The sequence below is a fragment of the Equus asinus genome, chromosome 24, assembly GCF_041296235.1.
Source record: "Equus asinus isolate D_3611 breed Donkey chromosome 24, EquAss-T2T_v2, whole genome shotgun sequence".
NCBI lineage: Eukaryota > Metazoa > Chordata > Mammalia > Perissodactyla > Equidae > Equus > Equus asinus.
The window spans coordinates 47,022,964-47,041,229 of NC_091813.1; the positions used below are offsets into that span (position 1 = coordinate 47,022,964).

The 18,266-nt window shown below is 43.0% G+C and overlaps 1 protein-coding gene across 3 annotated transcripts in view; it reads right to left on the reverse strand.

Annotated features, from left to right (window-relative positions):
• Positions 1–18,266, reverse strand: part of FYN (FYN proto-oncogene, Src family tyrosine kinase) — a 204,176-nt gene that overhangs the window by 169,440 nt on the left and 16,470 nt on the right. For all 3 annotated transcript variants that reach the window (XM_014866176.3, XM_014866170.3, XM_014866178.3), the window contains exon 2: positions 7,352–7,391. The gene's annotated coding sequence lies outside the window, so the exon portion shown is untranslated. The remainder of the gene's footprint in view (positions 1–7,351; positions 7,392–18,266) is intronic.

Sequence of the window (18,266 nt, forward strand, 5' to 3'; positions counted from 1 at the left end):
GCCCATGGATCTATCTGTTCTCTGGATCCCCATCTGGACTATATTCTGGATCTCAAGCTGATCCCATCTTGCTACTGACAGAAACCCAGCTCTTCTACATGGCAGGGGCAAAGGGGAAGGGTTTAAAGCAATTCATATTTTAAAGTGTTAAAGGTTTTTATTGAACACAAGCTCAATGAAAGCTGGAGGTGCGACACAGCAGCTAAATTAGAGATGTAATCTTGGTCTGCATTACGACAGCATTTGCTGGTCAAGTCATCTCTGAAGTATTGTTGATGTCTGAGTGCCATGTTTTTAAAGAGACAATGACATAAAGGGAAGGCATCCAGGAAAAAGTACCCAGAATGACAGAATGCCTGACATCAGGTAATGTAAGAATATTTGTAAGAACCAGATCTGTTGGTCTAGGAAAGGAGGGTTTGCAGAGATGGGGTTTCAGGTGCTGAAGAGCTCTCACATGAAGAATGACCTAGAGGCTTAAATATCGAGAGACAGCTTGGGGTCCTGCAGGAAGAGAGGAAGAGGTGAGGTGAAGTAGTAACTGCTGGTCCCATCTCCACTCCTGACTCGGGTGACCCTGCACCTCCAGCCTCAGTTTCCCCCTAAAACTGGGAGGATCTGATTTCGAAGCCCCCTCCCTGCTCTCAGAGCCCATAATTCTTCAATCTTACATTATCCCCAACATGGCCTTGCCTTTTCTGAGGCCTAGGAGACAAGTTTGGTTTCGGGGTCTTTCTTTGATTTCCAGGAAATTCAAATTCACTAAACTAATATGTGAAACAAGTGATCACAAGCTTTATGTTTTAGGAAATGAAAAATAGAGAAATTCCCAAAGAGAAAGTGTGGGAAGCAGAAAATGTCCACCCTCTCCCCAATATATTCACTTCCTAACCCCTGCAATGTGTAAATATCCCCTTCTATGACATGAGATGATAAAGTTAAGGATCTCAAGAGGAGGAGCTCATCCTGGATTATCCAGTGGGCTCTAAAAGCCATCACATGCCTTATAAGAGGGAAATCTGATAGAGACACACAGAGGAGAAGGTGACATGAAGGTGGAGGGAGAGCCTGGAGTGACGTGGCCACAAGCCAATGAATGCCTGCAGCCACCAGAAGCTGGAAGAGGCAAGCAGCACACTTCCCCTCAAAGCCTCTGGAGGGAAAACAGTCCTGCTGACATCTTGCTATTGGACTCTGGCCTCCAAAACGATGAGAGAATAAATCTCTGCTGTTCTAGGACACCAAGTTTGTGGTCATTTGTTATGGCAGCCATAGCAAACTAATACAGAAGGTTTTCTGTTTCAATAAAACTTTATTGTGGGCCATAATAACCTTCTTTAAGGGAAAAGCTTCAATTTTTATGGTCTATTCCATACCAGTCCCAGCACAAGTGCAGCTCTGCTTTTAGAAGTGTTTACGGGCAGTGACAAAAACATCTTTCAAACCATTCTTCATACATATTTTACTAATAATCTCTCCTTCACATGCAATTTCAGCGGACAATAAGTCTATGCAAGGCAGACAACCAAAGGATTCCGACCCCTACCCAGCAGGCCTGGCTGTGGTGGAACAAATTATGCAGCATCTCGAGGCTACAGGAGGAAGCCTACAGAGCAGGTGGGAGCTCCTCTTGATTCTCTATTGTAATGTGGGCAGTGCTTCTCCCTACTCTCTGCTGACGACATCCAGCTCTCATCTTCTAGAATGACGAATGCTACTGAGATGAGGAATATAATAAAATGACCCCAGAGCCTAGGAACTGGCCGTGGGAAGACAATGAGTGTCCCACAGGCTCCCACTGCCACAGAATGCTGTTTTTGGAAGTCACTCTCACACTGGTCACCAAAGGGACCACCTAGTGGGACCAGGTCAGGTTTAAAGAGATGGTTCCCCTTTTAAGTTTCTAATTTCTCCTTGATAAAGACATCATTACTATCTTCAAAACCACAAATAAGGGAGAACGCCCTTTTAAATTCAGTGAAGAGAAAACGAAAGATGTGTATAAAATTACCAGTTACATTACACGAGGCTGCTGCTGATTCGTTGGCTCTGCTGAGCTTCAGTACAAGAGGACATCACTGTAGAGCGGAAAGAGAAGGGTGCTCCAAGTCTAAGACCCACTTTCAGATCTTGCTACTCCCAGATTAAGTCCGTGGGCACATCATTTCACTTCCGTAGAGCTTCATTTTCCTCACATGTCAAACAGGGCAACTGACTAAGACAACAAGTGGCCTAGAACAGTGGTTGGCCCACAGGTGTTCATCAATGTTCGAGGAACAAATGAATTAACTGTTCTGAATCCAGGACTAGGCAAGCCACCACAATTCTCTAACTCATTTCTTGAATCACAACATAAATTGTGTTATCTGTAGCTCTTCTGTTAGCAATATCTGCCTGGGTTTACAAGGTCTAGGAAGAGGGATCTTTTGTTATCTTGGAAATCCTTTGATTATCTTACAATTGGCAGGAGCATGTTTTTTCTTCTTGGACAGCAGCACTTCGTTTGACAATCCAGAGATTTACGTTAAAGAAAGTTGGTCAGTTATTATGGGTGATGCATAATAACTATTTTTGGTCCAGGACTAAAAATGTTTGCTCTTCACTCTGAAACAGAACTGTGTGCACTTCCTCTCTCCTAAACGCCACCCCTCCCCTCAACCCAAAGCCATTCCCTTTTCCTGATCCCCAGTCACCAGGAAAACAGGCTGTGTGAAGCCTGGCCTTTACTCACTGACAGAGTGGCTGGTCTTTCCCAAGGCCCAATTACCAGCAGAATGGGTCAATCTGTGTGTGAGGCAGGGAAGGGGGCATGGAGAATGGGAGCTAACTTAGCATCCTCTAGGCCCTGGGGCTGGCAGCCCTGAGCATGTGTATCAGAGAGGGCTTAAGAGATAACTCCCATGTGCACACGGAAATTGCCCTCTCCTGTCCCCACAAGTACCTCTGAGCCCTGCCCTCCATTCTGGAAGCAATGGCTTCTACAGATGGCAGCGAGTTTTGCTTACGTTGTTCCTCCCTTCCTCCTCCTCACTCTTTCTCCTACCTCCTTATAACAACCAGCGTACACAGTGAGGCAGTACATCCAATGCCAACACTTCCCGCATTCCCACTGGAGACAAATCCTCATGCCTTCCCAGTGAGCGGCATTCTCAAGCCTTTAGCTACCCCATATAAGCACTGCTGACCTTCTGACCCCTGGAAATCCTATTACCTCAGTAAAGAGAAGTCTTATATGAATTAATGTTTCCACATCTCAGCCAGCTGTGTAGGAATCACGTACGCAGGTTTTAAGCCTTGGTTCCAGATGCAGTCTTGAATTTTGAACCTACAATTGTTTAGAATCAGATTTTTTTTTTCACAAGACTATTAGCCCCACAATAAGAATCTAGGATATTTTTACCACTTCTCTTGGGATTTATGAAAACAATAGAAACACTGAAAAATGGAGCAACTTCTACATACATTCTACATTTACAGACTGACACATTTCAAGGAATTTGCTGAGAAAAAGGAAACCTAAAGCAGGAGGTAATTTTCCTATTTACTTTTCTCTTTGAATGACAGTTTTATTTGGTGAGGCCTCTGTCTATCAAATAGACAGTAGTATTCGTGGCCTGAAGGCAGCTATCTACACCCTGCAAACAGTTGGAAGAGAAAACAGGAATTCTGGGTCTCACTGAAACATCAGAAATGACAGGGGCCTCTCTCAGGGCAGGCGCCAAAATACTTTTAATCATGCCAGACAAAGGCCATCCGGGATACACGAAAATCAAGCCTCTCTCCTCAGCCCTTTGAGAGTAGCTATGACCAAAGTAGACGTTGTTTTAATCAAATCCATTTAAATCATGATTTAAATTACTAAATAGGGTGGCTCAATTTAATCAGCTTTTTATTTTTTAAAAAAGTGCATTTTTCTTCCTCTGACATAACCTGATTACGTATTCTTTAAAATTCACTTGAGTATGGGTTTTGCTTTTAGAAAATACATTTTACATATTTAAATCAGTGATTTATGGAAACCATACTCACAAGTGTATCCCTCAACAATTCTAGAAGATTCTGAGCAAAAAGGGAAAAAAAAGTTTTAATGTTTCCCTTGTGCTCTAACTGCTCCTCCCTCTTTTATCTTCAGACTCTCTTTGCTTGCCCAGATTACTTCATTCTCAAGAATTATCTATTCATTTGTCTGCTTGAAAGTTTGTATTTTTGGAGAGAAAGCCAAGGAATGATTGTCTTATCTCCACATAATGCTATTAACAAGCATGGTTTCCACAGATAAAACCCATAGATGGAGAAGAGAAACCTGATTTCTGAGGTACGGAATAAGATTTTCTACTTTGCCACCTAACAAAGTGGCTTTCACTGGCTCTCATTACCCTTAATTTGGTCATGTGCCACTCACGCAAGCCTGCAGTCAACATTTTAAGATGGGATACTAGGAGCCAGGCACTAGGCTGAGCACAGGGAAGGATTCAGACCTGACAAAGCTTACAGTTCAGTAGGGAACCGAGATATTAGACAGTTATTGTACAAATAACTATACAGCAACAATGACAGCTTTGAAGAAGTCCATGGTAGGGCAAGCCCAACCGATTAGAAGGGAGAACGTCTAGGAAGACCTCTCTAGAAAGTAACACTGCTTTTTTATTACTTTACTGATAAAAGTTATTTTAACAGAGGTCATACAAATATATTGTCTCAAATATTCTATCAGTTCCAAGATAAGGTGGGGCATGGGAAAGAGAAGCTCTGGACCCAGACAGATCTGATTAGAACCCTTGCTATTACAGTGGTGCCTCAGCACTCATGGTAAGGAACGTGGTTCCCTCACAAATGTTGTCACACTCAAGTGTGACACATATAAAACACTCAGTATGTAGGGGAGGTCCAATAAACTATAGATAATAATAATTACAGAGTTTATGCTAATTTATCTTTGAGCTTTGACACGTCAAAAAATAAAGCTAATTTTCCATTCATAGTTCTGTCTTTACAAAAATGTTCAACTGAAAGAGAAAACTCAAAAACCTACTTTAAAAAAACTCACTATGACTTTCGTGATTTTTCTTCACTCGAGTTGGCCAACAGGTACCATTTACTTATACAATGGAGGCACACCCTACACCAGATTGTTCTTGGCAGATAAACACAGGCAAAAAGAACAGTCGATACATCTGTACTCGACAGCCTTCTAGGGGCATCAGGAAAAGATTCTGGAATTGGAACTTTTCAATTCGTGAGCTCCTCTAGGGTGGTTAAATGCTTTTCAGGTCATTAACTGCTTGACTGAGGGGGTGCAGGCAGAGCCCTTCAGAGGCAGCTCAAACTCACGCAGTCCCAGAAGCATTTCTCACCCCACGTTCAGCTTCTCTTATTCTGAATCCCCTCAGTTCTTACAAATACCCAACCCACATGACAGGGCCGGTCACCCTGTTCACTCCTTCTTTAGACACTCATTGCTGCCGGGGTGGTACCTAGAGGTACCACAGACAAAGCTCGGCCTTTAAGGAGCTCCCAACCCGCAGTGGCCTTATGAGGCATTCTTCAGACTGGCAGCCAACAGCCTTTATCCTTTTTGGTACAAAGTCCGAGTCAGAAAACAAAAAAATATGTATAGTTTGTGTTTTTAAGTTAAAAAATGAAGAATTTCACTTGGTTCAGGAAAAGAGACCCCTTTATTGATGAGAAAAATGAGGCTTGGAGAAGAGAAAAGATTGGCCTGAGATCTTAGAGCAAACGAACAGGAGAGCTGAAGTAAGAATTTAATGCATTCCACCCAGGGCTTCCTGCCCCATTTACGGAACCCTCTCATCGGCCTGGCACTGGGTTGTACTGGGAACACAAATGAACAGACCTGCCTCCTCCATCAGCTGGAGCTCCCCCTCTGCTAGTAGCAGGATGCCCCTCTGCCAGGACCACATGAGGCCGGCAAGCCCTGCAGCCTAGGCCAGCACCAGGCATTCCTGGACTGCCCACCAGGTGCTCCAGCTGTTCTCTGCTAGGTCACCCTGAGGTGGCTCCTGACACCCAAATGCTCCAGCCTGCTGTGGGCCTGGCCCAGGAGGGCCACAGTGCTCACCTCCATAGGGAGTGCCTTTGCCAACCCCTGGCTTCCACGGCCAAAACCTAAGTGCATGCAGGTTCTAACAAGGCTCCCTTCCGCCTGGCCCTGACTAGAGACTTTTATTTCCCTGAGTCCCCTTGGTTTGTATGAGCTAAAAAGGCCACGACTGAAAGTAGAACATAGACCATTCTGCAGAAGCCAGGGGCTTGCATGAGGTGGAACGTCAGGGGTGGCTCATAATTGTTCTAGAACAAATTTCAGATAGTATACTTCCTCAACTTAAAATAAAGGTACATTGTCTGCAAATGCGATAGCTCTAGTTAAGGGAGAAGATCATCTCTTACACACAAATTCAAAATGAGAAATAACTCCAAGTCATTCCAGGATGACAAAGTGACAGCCCCTGAGTGGCCAGGGAATCAAGGAATGCAACTCAGAACCGCTGAAAAATTAGACCCAAGGCAATGTGATTGGGCAGCGGAGTCTGGGGCAGAAAAGGATCCTGTGGGTGATCTTTCATGGGAGCCCGAGGCGCCTGGGAGACGAGAAGCACAGGCAGAGAAGACTCTGCCAACATTGGCAGAAAGAATGAATTCACGGTTCTTTCACACATCTCCTGCAGCAAGCAGCTCTTCTGGATAGCCCAGCCCTCAGTCTGAGCTCCCAGAGCCCCTTCTGTACCGCTCCATCACATTGTATAATAATCACCTGTGTACTCATCTGTCACATTCATTTTTGTCTCAGCCGAGTCCAGCATGGTGTTTAACACTCAGAGGGCACCAAAAAAATGTTAAGTTAATGAAAGCATGACCTGTTACACACTGACTGCAATTCAAAGGTACAATCAGGACCAAGGTAAGCAGTAGCCCTCTGAGAGTGGAGGAAAAACCAACGATGAATGGACTAAAAGGAACTTTCCCTTAACCAGTCTGAAGATGGAGTGCTACCCACCCCTCACCATCCCTGAAGGCTCATCAGCCACGGGACAGCTGTTCCATTCTATTTCTAGGGTGGGGAAACATATCTTACAGCTAAAACATATGTGCCCATAATTATCAAAATTGAGTGTTACAAATAAGGGACAGGAAAAAACAGCAGGTTCACCTAAGTGAACTAAAACTTTCTATTTCATATAATAGCTCCATCTCCAACTCAACCTCTCTCTTAGAAACCTATGGACTCAGAGTCACAATCCCAAGTTCAAAGTGGACCAAGTCCTGGGTCCCAATGGGAAACCCTTTCTAATGTACAAGGCATGTGCTCTCAGTGCAAAACTTGTCAACTTACTTTTTCCACGTCTAGATCAGCATCCTGCTTCTTCAAAAAACTGTAGAAGAAAAAAAAAAACAGACATCAAAAGAGAACTGAGCACGCTTTGCCTGTAAACCACCCACAAAGTACCACCATAGAATTTCCATTTGCTGCAGACAATTTGCCCACAAATTTTTTTCTTGTTCACACAATTGTTGCTAAGTCACAAGTGCCACAAACACCTGCCTGCAACTGCAAAAACCTGGCCCTGTACCAGGCAAGGAAGCCAGCATGAGATTTTAACTTTCCAGAGCCAGGAAAGATAAGGATGGAGGTCTTGAGTGTGTACACACACACACACACACACACACTCCTCTTCTTCAGAGTGCCTACAAGTCATCCATGGTTGGGACACATTAAAAATGAATCTTCCAAGGTCTTGTTCAACTTACCCCTTGACAATCTCCCTGAAGCCCCCAGCCCATATCTGCCCCATTTCCTGTCTGGCTGTGGGTGGGCCTCACTACTCAAACAGCCTTCTTGGGATGGCTCCTCTTTCCCATCAGCTGGGGGTCCCCTCTCTGGGAGGTTTGCCAACCCACCAGCCTGCACTAACTTGTCCACAGAGCTGCAGCCCCAGGATTACCTTGTGCCAAGCCCCCTGGCAAAGCAGAATGCTGACTCTCATGGCACCCATGCCCACTTCACATTAATCTTTAAAGTGCTAGGAGTAAGGTGCCAGATTTCCAATTTGCTTATATACTCTGCCAATATTGTGGTACCTCGTTTACTATTTGCAATTTCAGCTGTTTGAACAAAGCTTCAGTTTTAATAAGGTGTGTAAAGAGAACAATAAAAATGGTTGAGTGGAATTATGTTGACAATAATATGTTAGGGCAGAAAGTGAAAGGTTTGAGGAATCTAAAAACAAAAAAGAAGCAGAAACAATTTTTCTTATCTTCGTAGAGACTCAAACTTTTTTTCAGTATGATTCTTAGCATCTTACTTCTTGGTCCATGGTTTAAAATACCCCCATCATAAATTACTATCCCCATTAAAACCATCCCCCCACACGCACACAAAAGAGAATTTTTATGATGTTTAAAAGGATGCATAATTAACAGTAACATCTTTGTTTTGTTTAATCAAAGATGACTCAGAATGAAGGAAAGAAAAATGACCATGGAGAAGAGAATTAGCAACTCACATATTATCTTCTGCAGATGGGCATTCAAATCATGAACTCAGCACAGACATGCAAGAGAACCAGCCCAGAGGCCGGAGAGAGAATGCGCTAACGAGCATGCCACCACAGCTCGTACCTTAGCAACCCACATCACCTCCTCTCCTTCTTCCTTCTGAGACATGCTGTCCTGTCCTAACCAAGGAGACACCACCAGGCAATACAGGCCTTTTCTTCTGGCTGACCCACTGGGGATCTAGACACTGCTGATCTGTAAAAAATGGGAATATCCTCTGTCCAGAAATTTTAACTGGTCTCCCTAGGACCAGCAAAGAGTAATTCAGTACTCTGAGAACTTTTCACCAAAGGGAACATATATACAGTGGAAGTCTGACTTCCATTTCCAAAGAGGTTTAGGAAGGTTGTCACTCTGATTTACAGAATGGAATTTTCTATTTGCAGGCTGAAAGACTCCTTTATCTGCCACAGAAACAGCATTTGGAGAATCATCACCCTTTTCCAAGTAGTGAGGAAACTTAACCTCTCTCACGCATACAGCACAACTGCAACCACACAGGATGCCCAATTCAACAGCAGGCTCTGAAAGAATGAGTCTTCCCTCCACCGTACTTTAGAAACCGGTACCAAAAGGAAAACTGAAAACCTATTTGGAGCTGCTGGCACAAGGAATCTTACTGGTGCACAAGGAATCTTATCCATCCATACATCTATGTGGCATCATCCAAGTTGTTTTTCACGCTTACTAAACAGATGGAGTTAATTAACGAAGACAATCCATATATGCATCATCCTGCAGCCATAAACCAGAAGGATGTCACAGCTTTAACTTCAAAGACTCCCAGCAAGCACACGCGGCCTGAGATATTTTTAGACGCCAGTTCCATTGTTTCAAAGAGGATACGGCAGGATGAAATAGAATTTCCTAAAAGTAAAATTCACACGGCAATCCCTTCTAGCATGAAGAATGGCATTTGTTTTCAAAACTAGGTATATCTTTCTTAAATCAAGGCTGTGTCTCTGAAAAGTTGAGAATAAATAAATTTTAGTCATCCAATGTTTAAGTGAAATAGAGTTGCATTTTACTTAAACGACTTTTATATTCCTAAAAAATAATTTTTTAAAAAAATTGACCAATTATTCTCCGACTTTATCTTTACTCTAAATCCAGATTTCTGGAATATCCAAGTTTTAAGTTTCTAAAGCTTAAGGCAAGATAGACCCCTCCCTCCCAATATGTGTGTGTGTGTGTGTGTGTGTGTGCGTGTGTATGAATACAGATGTGAATATGTAGTTAGACAGACATTTGAAATAGTTGACCATGTATTGAATTGTGGGCTTGTGGGCATTAGGGCATTTTCCATGCTTTTATTCTTCCTGCTGAAGTAGTGCTGATGTTTCGTTTGAGAATCATGACTGAAGTGACCCAGATTCCCCAGTGGAAAAGGCTGATTTGTAAATGTTGCAAATGTGTGCTCGACTGCAGGAACGGAAGCCAGAGGACGAGGCCCTGACCAAAAATGAACCACTCCCAACTGTTTAGATCAGATCAAATCCTCCATCTTTGGGAGAATACACAAAGATTTTTATTTTTAGAGAAAACTCTAAAAATAAACCTTCGAACTCTCTCCTGATATGGCCATCCCTCCAGCCCCCACTGCTCTTGTATTTCCAGATGCCTAGGGGACATCTCCTCAGGCACCTCACCATAGGGCGGTGCAGGCAGAGGAAAAGACACAGTCAAAGAGGCATTAGCCACATGCTCCAGGAATGGCAAGAGGCTTGGTAGTGCTACAGGCCAGAGGGGGCGAGGTGAGAGGACGGTGGTGGGCTGGTGGGAGAAAGGTGAGAAACAAAGGCAGAGGCCAGAGCATGAGAGCATATGCTAGCTAGGAGGTCCGCCAATTCGGGGCACACGGCTGCACTGCCCAGAGTATTTTCAACCCGTCTTTCTCCTAGGAAGGGGCAGGAAAATAGAGACAGCCCCCAGCAGATTCCTGGCACTGAGCTAAGCGTCATCATTCCTGTCTCACCAACCTTACTGGGGGAGTATATTTTCTCCTAAATGGCCTTCAGGGCCCAGGACAAATCCACTTTTCACTCTTGTTTCCCTATGGTCCCACTTCTATGCAGAAGTAGACTCCTCTCCTCTGTGTCCTCATAGCACTTTACACAGTCCCTGTGTTCACGGTCTCCCCTGCTCGAATGCCACCCGTCTGTGGCCAGGATGGCACAGTGTCTGCAACACAACAGGAGCTTGTGCCATCTCTGCTGATGGAGGGGTGAAGGGTGAAGAGGAGCGGTGACAGAGTAACTAAGGAAGAACTGACCAACAGAGGTGAAAGAAACAAAACGGCCCTGGATCAAGCCGGCCCTGCTCCCTCCTGCATGTGTGCGTAGGAGTGTGTGTTGGGGAGGGTGGAGGGTATGAACCTGGGGAGTACCCGGATACCACAGACAGCATATAGATAACCAGGAAATGACTTTTGTTTTAGATTTAGTCCTGAGTCTCTAGCTATAAATAAATGACAAAGATCCAATCTGGAGATTCTGCCGTTATTTTTAATATTGCCCAGTGTTTCCTTTTTATTTAAAAAGTATGACTGAGAAACTGAGATTTGACACATTAGTCATGATCACATCTCATATGTGATGAAGGAGATTTACGGGCCATGATGAACCCAAGATTTACATCGTGGTTTGGGTTTTTGTTCGATTATTTTAAGAAAAGGAAGACTGAGAGAGAAATGAGATATACTTTTCTCTTGCCACAGAGTCTCCTCTATTCCCAAATCAACCCTTTTCACTACTTGCAAAAGATTTAAAATATTCATTGACCTGCCAAAAAACATCTGCACACTACCAGACACGTCTTCACACATTCACATCTGAATGGCTTCTTTCTGCTCCAGTGATCATAGCTCTATTCAATCAAAACTAAAGTGAGAACCTCAGAGCTGTACGTGGTGTGATGTCAGTGGCGACTGAGGATAAAATGGCCATTTGATAGCAACTTCCATCTCAAGCGTGTCAACAGGGACAGCGTTCCTTCGGTTATTCTTAACTTAGGCTCCAAGGCACAAAAAAGACCAGGCAGGGCCAGACTCTGCCACAATTCCAAAGAAAGCTGAGACACACACAGAGCACACACAGAAGCTCCTCAATGTTTTCTGGTGAAGGGGCAGCCCCTGGCTCCCCGCCTGAAGCTTGGGAACAGGCCCACTCTCACAGTGGGCTCCCGAGGCCTCCACAGCTGCACACGGACACGCAGGGCAGTGTCTGGGATGGTCCACGCTCAGGGTCACCACGTCTCCTGTGTGCCCAACAGCTGGAGCAGGCCCTGGAGGCAGGATCCAGCTCAGACAAGGCCCTTTGTCTTGGGGTATTCCTCGCTACCCCACTTCCCTAGGAAAACTGTGCTTTCCTCTAGCCATTCATTCTGGCTTCAGACTAGCTCATTCTCCCGTGTCCTCCTGCACACATGAACCTTCTAACAAGGTTCCAGATGGTAGTGACTGCCACCTCTTCTCCCATCTTACCCCACCCCAAGTAAAGGGGCAGTGTGAAGTACACATTCACCATGGGGATGGGCACAGGCCAGTGACAAGGTTGGTAAGAGGTGGATGCCACTCGAAGGACATCTTCAGCACACTGACATCAAGGGAACCCTTGAAGGAATTCGAAGGAAAGGGTCTAGTCTGCAATAGGACAGCAAAGGTGACTGTGAATGCCTTGAGTCTCCTGCACTGGGAGGACACCATGGGACTCAGCCAATGTCATATATACTTTGTCCTACTCCCTCATTCATTTCTTTTATATACCTCACTGAAAAGGTAACATATGCTCATTGCAAATCTGGAAAATCTGGAACCCCTGTTATGATGTTGGAGCTTTCCCCTTCTGGTCAGTTTTTCTATGCACAATGAAATGTTCACACTCCACTGCAGCACCCCCATCTTGCACGTCACTACTCACAGCACATAGAACTTACTTCTGATAGAGGCAAACAAGAAGGGAGCACCCCAGACACGAACAATGTACCTAGCACAATTAATTTCAGGGTTTATTTCAAGCAGTAAGGTGCAAAACGGAGGCTCTACCATCTAAACATGCCTCTCACCACTGGCCTACGAACTACTCTGCAAAATACACAATTCTGGTCCACGGGGAGGAAGCAGTTGGCTTGGAAACCAAGTTCTATCCCTAGCTCTGCTATTTATTTGCTCTGTGATTGGGTAGGGGGAGGGGATGCAGCAAGGGTCACATATTAAACCACCCACAGGGGCCAGGAAGGTAAAATGAATGAAGGAAGCAGGTGAGAGGATGCAGGGGCGGGTTGAAGACCCTGCCTGTCCCAAGGGACCAACCACAACCCTGCTGGGCAGGCTGTTGTCATGAGAGAATACAGGCTCACTTTCGCCAGACCTTCCAATTTTTTTTAAGAGAATTGAGAAACTTCGTTTTTATACAAAACTGCCCAATTTTAAAATGTTGGCTTAAATTTTTTAAACGCACCCAATAAAACATAAATGAGGGTATGATCCAGCTCACAGACTGATGTGCTATCTTTATAAGTCATAGATGTATCCCTTGGTTTCTCTTTCTGTTAAATAGGAGATTGACTGCTATCTGCCCACCACTTGGGGTAATTTTGGAGCAAGGAAGGGGCTTTATTATCATCTAACAAAATAATTCAAGTACATTCAGATGCACAAAGTAGGGTAACATGATCTCTTATTATTTTTTTTTTTTAAAGATTTTATTTTTTCCTTTTTATCCCCAAAGCCCCCCGGTACATAGGTGTGTATTCTTCGTTGTGGGTTCTTCTAGTTGTGGCATGTGGGACGCTGCCTCAGCGTGGTCTGATGAGCAGTGCCATGTCCGCGCCCAGGATTCGAACTAACGAAACACTGGGCCGCCTGCAGCGGAGCGCGCAAACTTAACCACTCGGCCACGGGGCCAGCCCCATGATCTCTTATTTTTTTAAAACCAGAGTTTACATAAATGCTCATACATGAGGCTTGATGTTTTGTAAAATTATTTCAAATGTATACTTAGGCATGTTAGCTTCTAACTAAACAAAAGAGGCAAATTCTAATAGGCTTAGAGAACAAGGTGGGACCAACTGGATTAGTGGTGGGATGAAGACTGGAATGGCTTGGATTTTTCAACAAATGCTGTGTGGAAAGAGTGTAGACAATCCTCTCAAGAAGTGCTGCAACGAAGGGCAGCAGAGAAGTGAAGTGGCTGCTACCGGTAACACCCTATTTTAAAAATGGATGAAATTACAAATTGAGGTTGATAGAATGAGCATCGTGTTAAAGCAAGCGAACACATCCAAGTGCCAACTAAAGGAATTGCGTCAGCAAAATACTAGACAGTGCTGGGTGCAGTAAAAATTTTATTAGGAAGAGTTAAGAAGCCAAGATCTAGTTATACGGGTTTTCCTAAACAAAAGTCAGAAAAAAATCTTTACTACAACACACATTGCCCCACATTTTACACTGTGCCATTTCTGTATTTGTCCTTTTTAGCCTACTTCTAGCTGAGTCTCTCTTTGCTAAAATACATTAGTTGCTATGGAAACGATGTCATAGTGTGTAAAACCATTTGCTGTCCTTGGAAAGGCACTCATGATAAAACTGAACAGTAGCATGTTTTAAAGTGATCCAACGGAAAGCAGTTGTGTAAGAACACAGCAAGATCGCAAAATCGTGACTTCAAAACCTTCCTCTACCACCAACACCATATGTCCCAACCACCCCCCAAATCAACCAGAGAACCATCTTTCTTCCTCCTGTATGCCAAGTGTACTTAAAACAAAATCTCTGACCTAATGCTGGTGGAAACAATAGACTCGCTGTAATTCACACTTACTTCCCCGGGTGGGGACTGGCTGGGCGACTGTGGAATCAGAATGGTTTACAGGCTACATAACACCTCTGCTAATGGGAGGATTTAGTTCTGTGATACATTCTGCTGTCCAACTTTGTTATCAGAGATAGAAATAATATTGAGGACACAGAGATTTAGACTTGCATTTCCTTACCACCATGGATTAGCAAGACATTCCCTCTTCTTTCCTTTTCAATTCAAATATTCATTCCTTTGAGAAGATAGACCGAGCAGCTCTCATGTGCCACGCTGGTGAAGAAAACAGACAGGCAAGGTACATGTCCCCTGAAAGCTTAAAATCTAGAGAAGCCAGTTGGGTGAGGGTGGGAGCACGCAAGGCCCCCTGGGCCAGGCCGAAGAGCTAGACTTTATTCCAGGTGCAACAGGAAGACACAGAGGGGTGTTACCCAGCAATGTGGTCTCACACCAATTTTTAAAAGCTCCCTCAGCTGTTGTGGGAAGTGGGATTGGAAGGCAACACGAGAGGGCAGAGCAGTCATGGTATCAGAAGAGTCCAGACGAAAAGAACGGTGTGAAGCAGCTGGGGAAATGTGATCTCCAACTAGGGTGACCTCATGCCTTGGCCTGTCTGTGAAAGTGCTAGATTATACCTATTGTCCTGGCAGCTGGACAGAGTGAGCATTTGTCCAGATGTTTCATTTTTTTAAACCAAATATTATTATTAATGTTGCATTAAAATGCACCAAGATTGGGTTTGGTAACCTCCACTTGGCCCTCCCAGCTTCTGCCACAGTCTCACCTACCAGTGGGAGAGACGACTGCACAGTGAAGGGAATTTTCAACCTTAACACCAGATTAAGCCTGCAAGGTGACCAATGACAATCCATCTCTCTTCCTGTCCTTTTCCAATCTTGGCGTGAGTAAACACTTCCCTTTCAAGGAAAACATGCAGGATGCTCACCAATAAAACAAAAAGAGCTTGGACACAAGCAGCTAAGGGCAGCTAACTCTCGATGGGTAGTGCCCTGCCACTGTCTGCACTGACTGGCTGTGCTGTGACCCATGCTGGGCCCGAGATGCACAAAACACCATCAGAAGGGAAACAGAAAACTACAGGTGTACATGCAATAGTTGCAGGAAACAGACCTTCCCAAGAATGGTAGAAATGCTTTCATTACAGTGTTTTTGTCATTTATTCATGGCTATTCTATTTTACTTTGCAATATCCCTTTCAGCAGCAATGAGCTAAAACTTAATGAAAAACTAAGTTCTGAATTTCTGTTTTTCAGGAAAGTCGATGATGAATGTCAACTTGCACAAAATGGTGGTTGTTACTTATGATCCACCAAAAGGAGCCCTGGTGATATCATTCATTCACTACATAAACCATAAGTCACAAATCTGCTGAAGAAGTCTCAGCAACTACTTCAAATGTTAATAGTTATTGTAACAGACTGTGCCCGAGGATGACAATTTAACATGGCAGCTAAAGAAGGTTCCGTAATACTGCACTCTAGGACGCATGACTTTTCTTTTAGATCAAATGACGGCTATTCTCGGTTGATTCTGCTTATTTTTAACTTCAGGTTTTTTGTGAATATCTGAAAAGTGAAGTGATAGCTGTAACGTGTTCATTTCATTAGTAGAAGAAAGAAACTTCACAAACAATTAAATGGTTCCAGTTTTATGTTTTAACAGGTGCTTCAAACAGAAAAATCAGTTAATTCCAATAACGGTTTGATTTTTTTCCTTCTATTTTTGGGGATTGAAATAAAGGCTGTGGAAGTTGATTCTGTCAGAGGTGAAACATCTCATGCTACTGTGAATGCTACTGCAAACTGTAAAAAATTTAACACAAGAGATGAAATGATCTGTTTTTGTAGTGTGATGCAAATACAAATTTTGTGATGCTAAAAACAATTGTCCTTACTAAATCAAGAAACCTACGGAGTAGGAAGTTACTTGTTATTGGGTATGACATATGCGTAATTCATAATTGCATTCAAACAAGTGGCTCTGTCCTACCAAAGGCAAAAAAAACTACACATGTAGAAACTGACAAACAGTTAGAAAAACTGAACCACAAAATTTTTGTGACAGTGTTTTGTGAATACAAAAAATGCTTCAGCAAGGCAGTACACGCCTTCTATTTTACTGCCTGTCATCATGTATCAAAGGTTTTAGAAATGTTTGAGAAATGACTCTAAATCAACCTAGGTGTGCCATAATGGTATGATAAATGAATCCTGTAAATTTTGGGTGCATTCTGTTCCAAAACAGTTGGAAATCTTTGATCAAAGCAGTGAATCAAGCGCCAAAATGCTATAGCTTCAAGAGCGTTTAGCCATTGACAGTTACTGAAAACAAGGCTTGCAAGTAAGAAGATCTTGAAATTTATCCCAACAAAAGCAAAGGAGGAACTAAACATGTTAACTTATGAGAACTCAAACAGCGCCCAAGGTTTAATTCTGAAGTTGTTTTAGGAGGTTTTGGAGTATCTTGACTTGTGACGAGTTTTGATGGTGCTCCTAGTTGTAACTGGATACTTTCATATTCTGTACCACAATGGAGTGAAATTATAACAATCTATGATTTTCTGTCATCTAAATGTGATAAAACATTCAAAAGGACCATAGAGAAACTTATTTTCATGAGTTTTGTCTTATAAAAATATTTATTGAAGATAAGAATCCTGAATGGGGGTAAAAGACCTGTGAAAATATTGGGGCCAAAATATTTACACACTTCACTACGAAAAAACCTTAGTCTGAGAAAAGCTTCCATTTACTAGAATTTGCTTTGAGCTTACATGCATCTGTAGAAAGAGCTATTTTCTCAGTTAAAAATGCTATGATGTATACATAGATGGCAATCGAAAATAGTAACAATTTCAGATATTAACTATAAAACACCACTCTCAAGGAGATTGCAGGTAACTCTATGAGAAAATTAAAAACAATTCATTCTTCATAAAAAATATCAGCAACATGGGTACTAAAGATATATGGCTAAAAAACTAACTAAAGAGAGTGAACATGTACCAAAAATAATTATTGCTTTAGGCTCTTTTTAATGTTTAGATAATCAGTATAAAAAGATCTTTTTGCTCCAATATATATGGACATACGTTTTTAATTTTTAGAAATTTTATTTTTGAGAAAATTTTGAATAGAACTATTGCATAGGTCCAAAATATAAAAATGATCTGTCATTACTAAATCGACGTTTTTTAAAAACTCTGTAATTTTTAATTTTAGTCACTCTTTTCAATAAATGTTATGGTCCCCCATCTCTAGCTCCCTTGGCTCCCACTGACAGATGAGGGAAAATATGAGATATACTTATGTTTTTAGATGTGCTCAAAGTGTCAAAGTTATTTTCATTTTTAGAGATTGGCACCTGAGCTAACATCTGTTGCAAATCTTCCTTTTTTTCTTCTTCTCCTTCTCCCTGAAGCTCCCCAGTACATAGTAGTGTATTCTACTTGCAGCTCCTTCTGGTTGTGCTGTGTGGGACGCTGCTTCAGCTTGGCTTGATGAGTGGTGCTAGGTCCGCGCCCAGGATCCAAACTGGTGAAACCCTGGGCCGCCGAAGGGTAGTGCGTGAACTTAACCACTGGGCCACAGGGCCAGCCCCTCAAAGTTATTTTCTAGTAGGAAAATACACAAGCAGTACCCCAACAGATAGCTTCCCACCTGACTCCACCCCATCAAAAGCACACTCTTTAAAAGATTTCCCTTCCAAAATTACCAGGCATTTCAAGAAAAAGCAGGTTTTAAAACATGTTCTCAAATGCAGCATTGTCCTCGTATAAATGTCAAAGAGAGATGAAATATATTTAAAAAGAGTTAACTGGGTCCCCTCCTCCCTCATTGGAGTGTTCTGCTAACTATT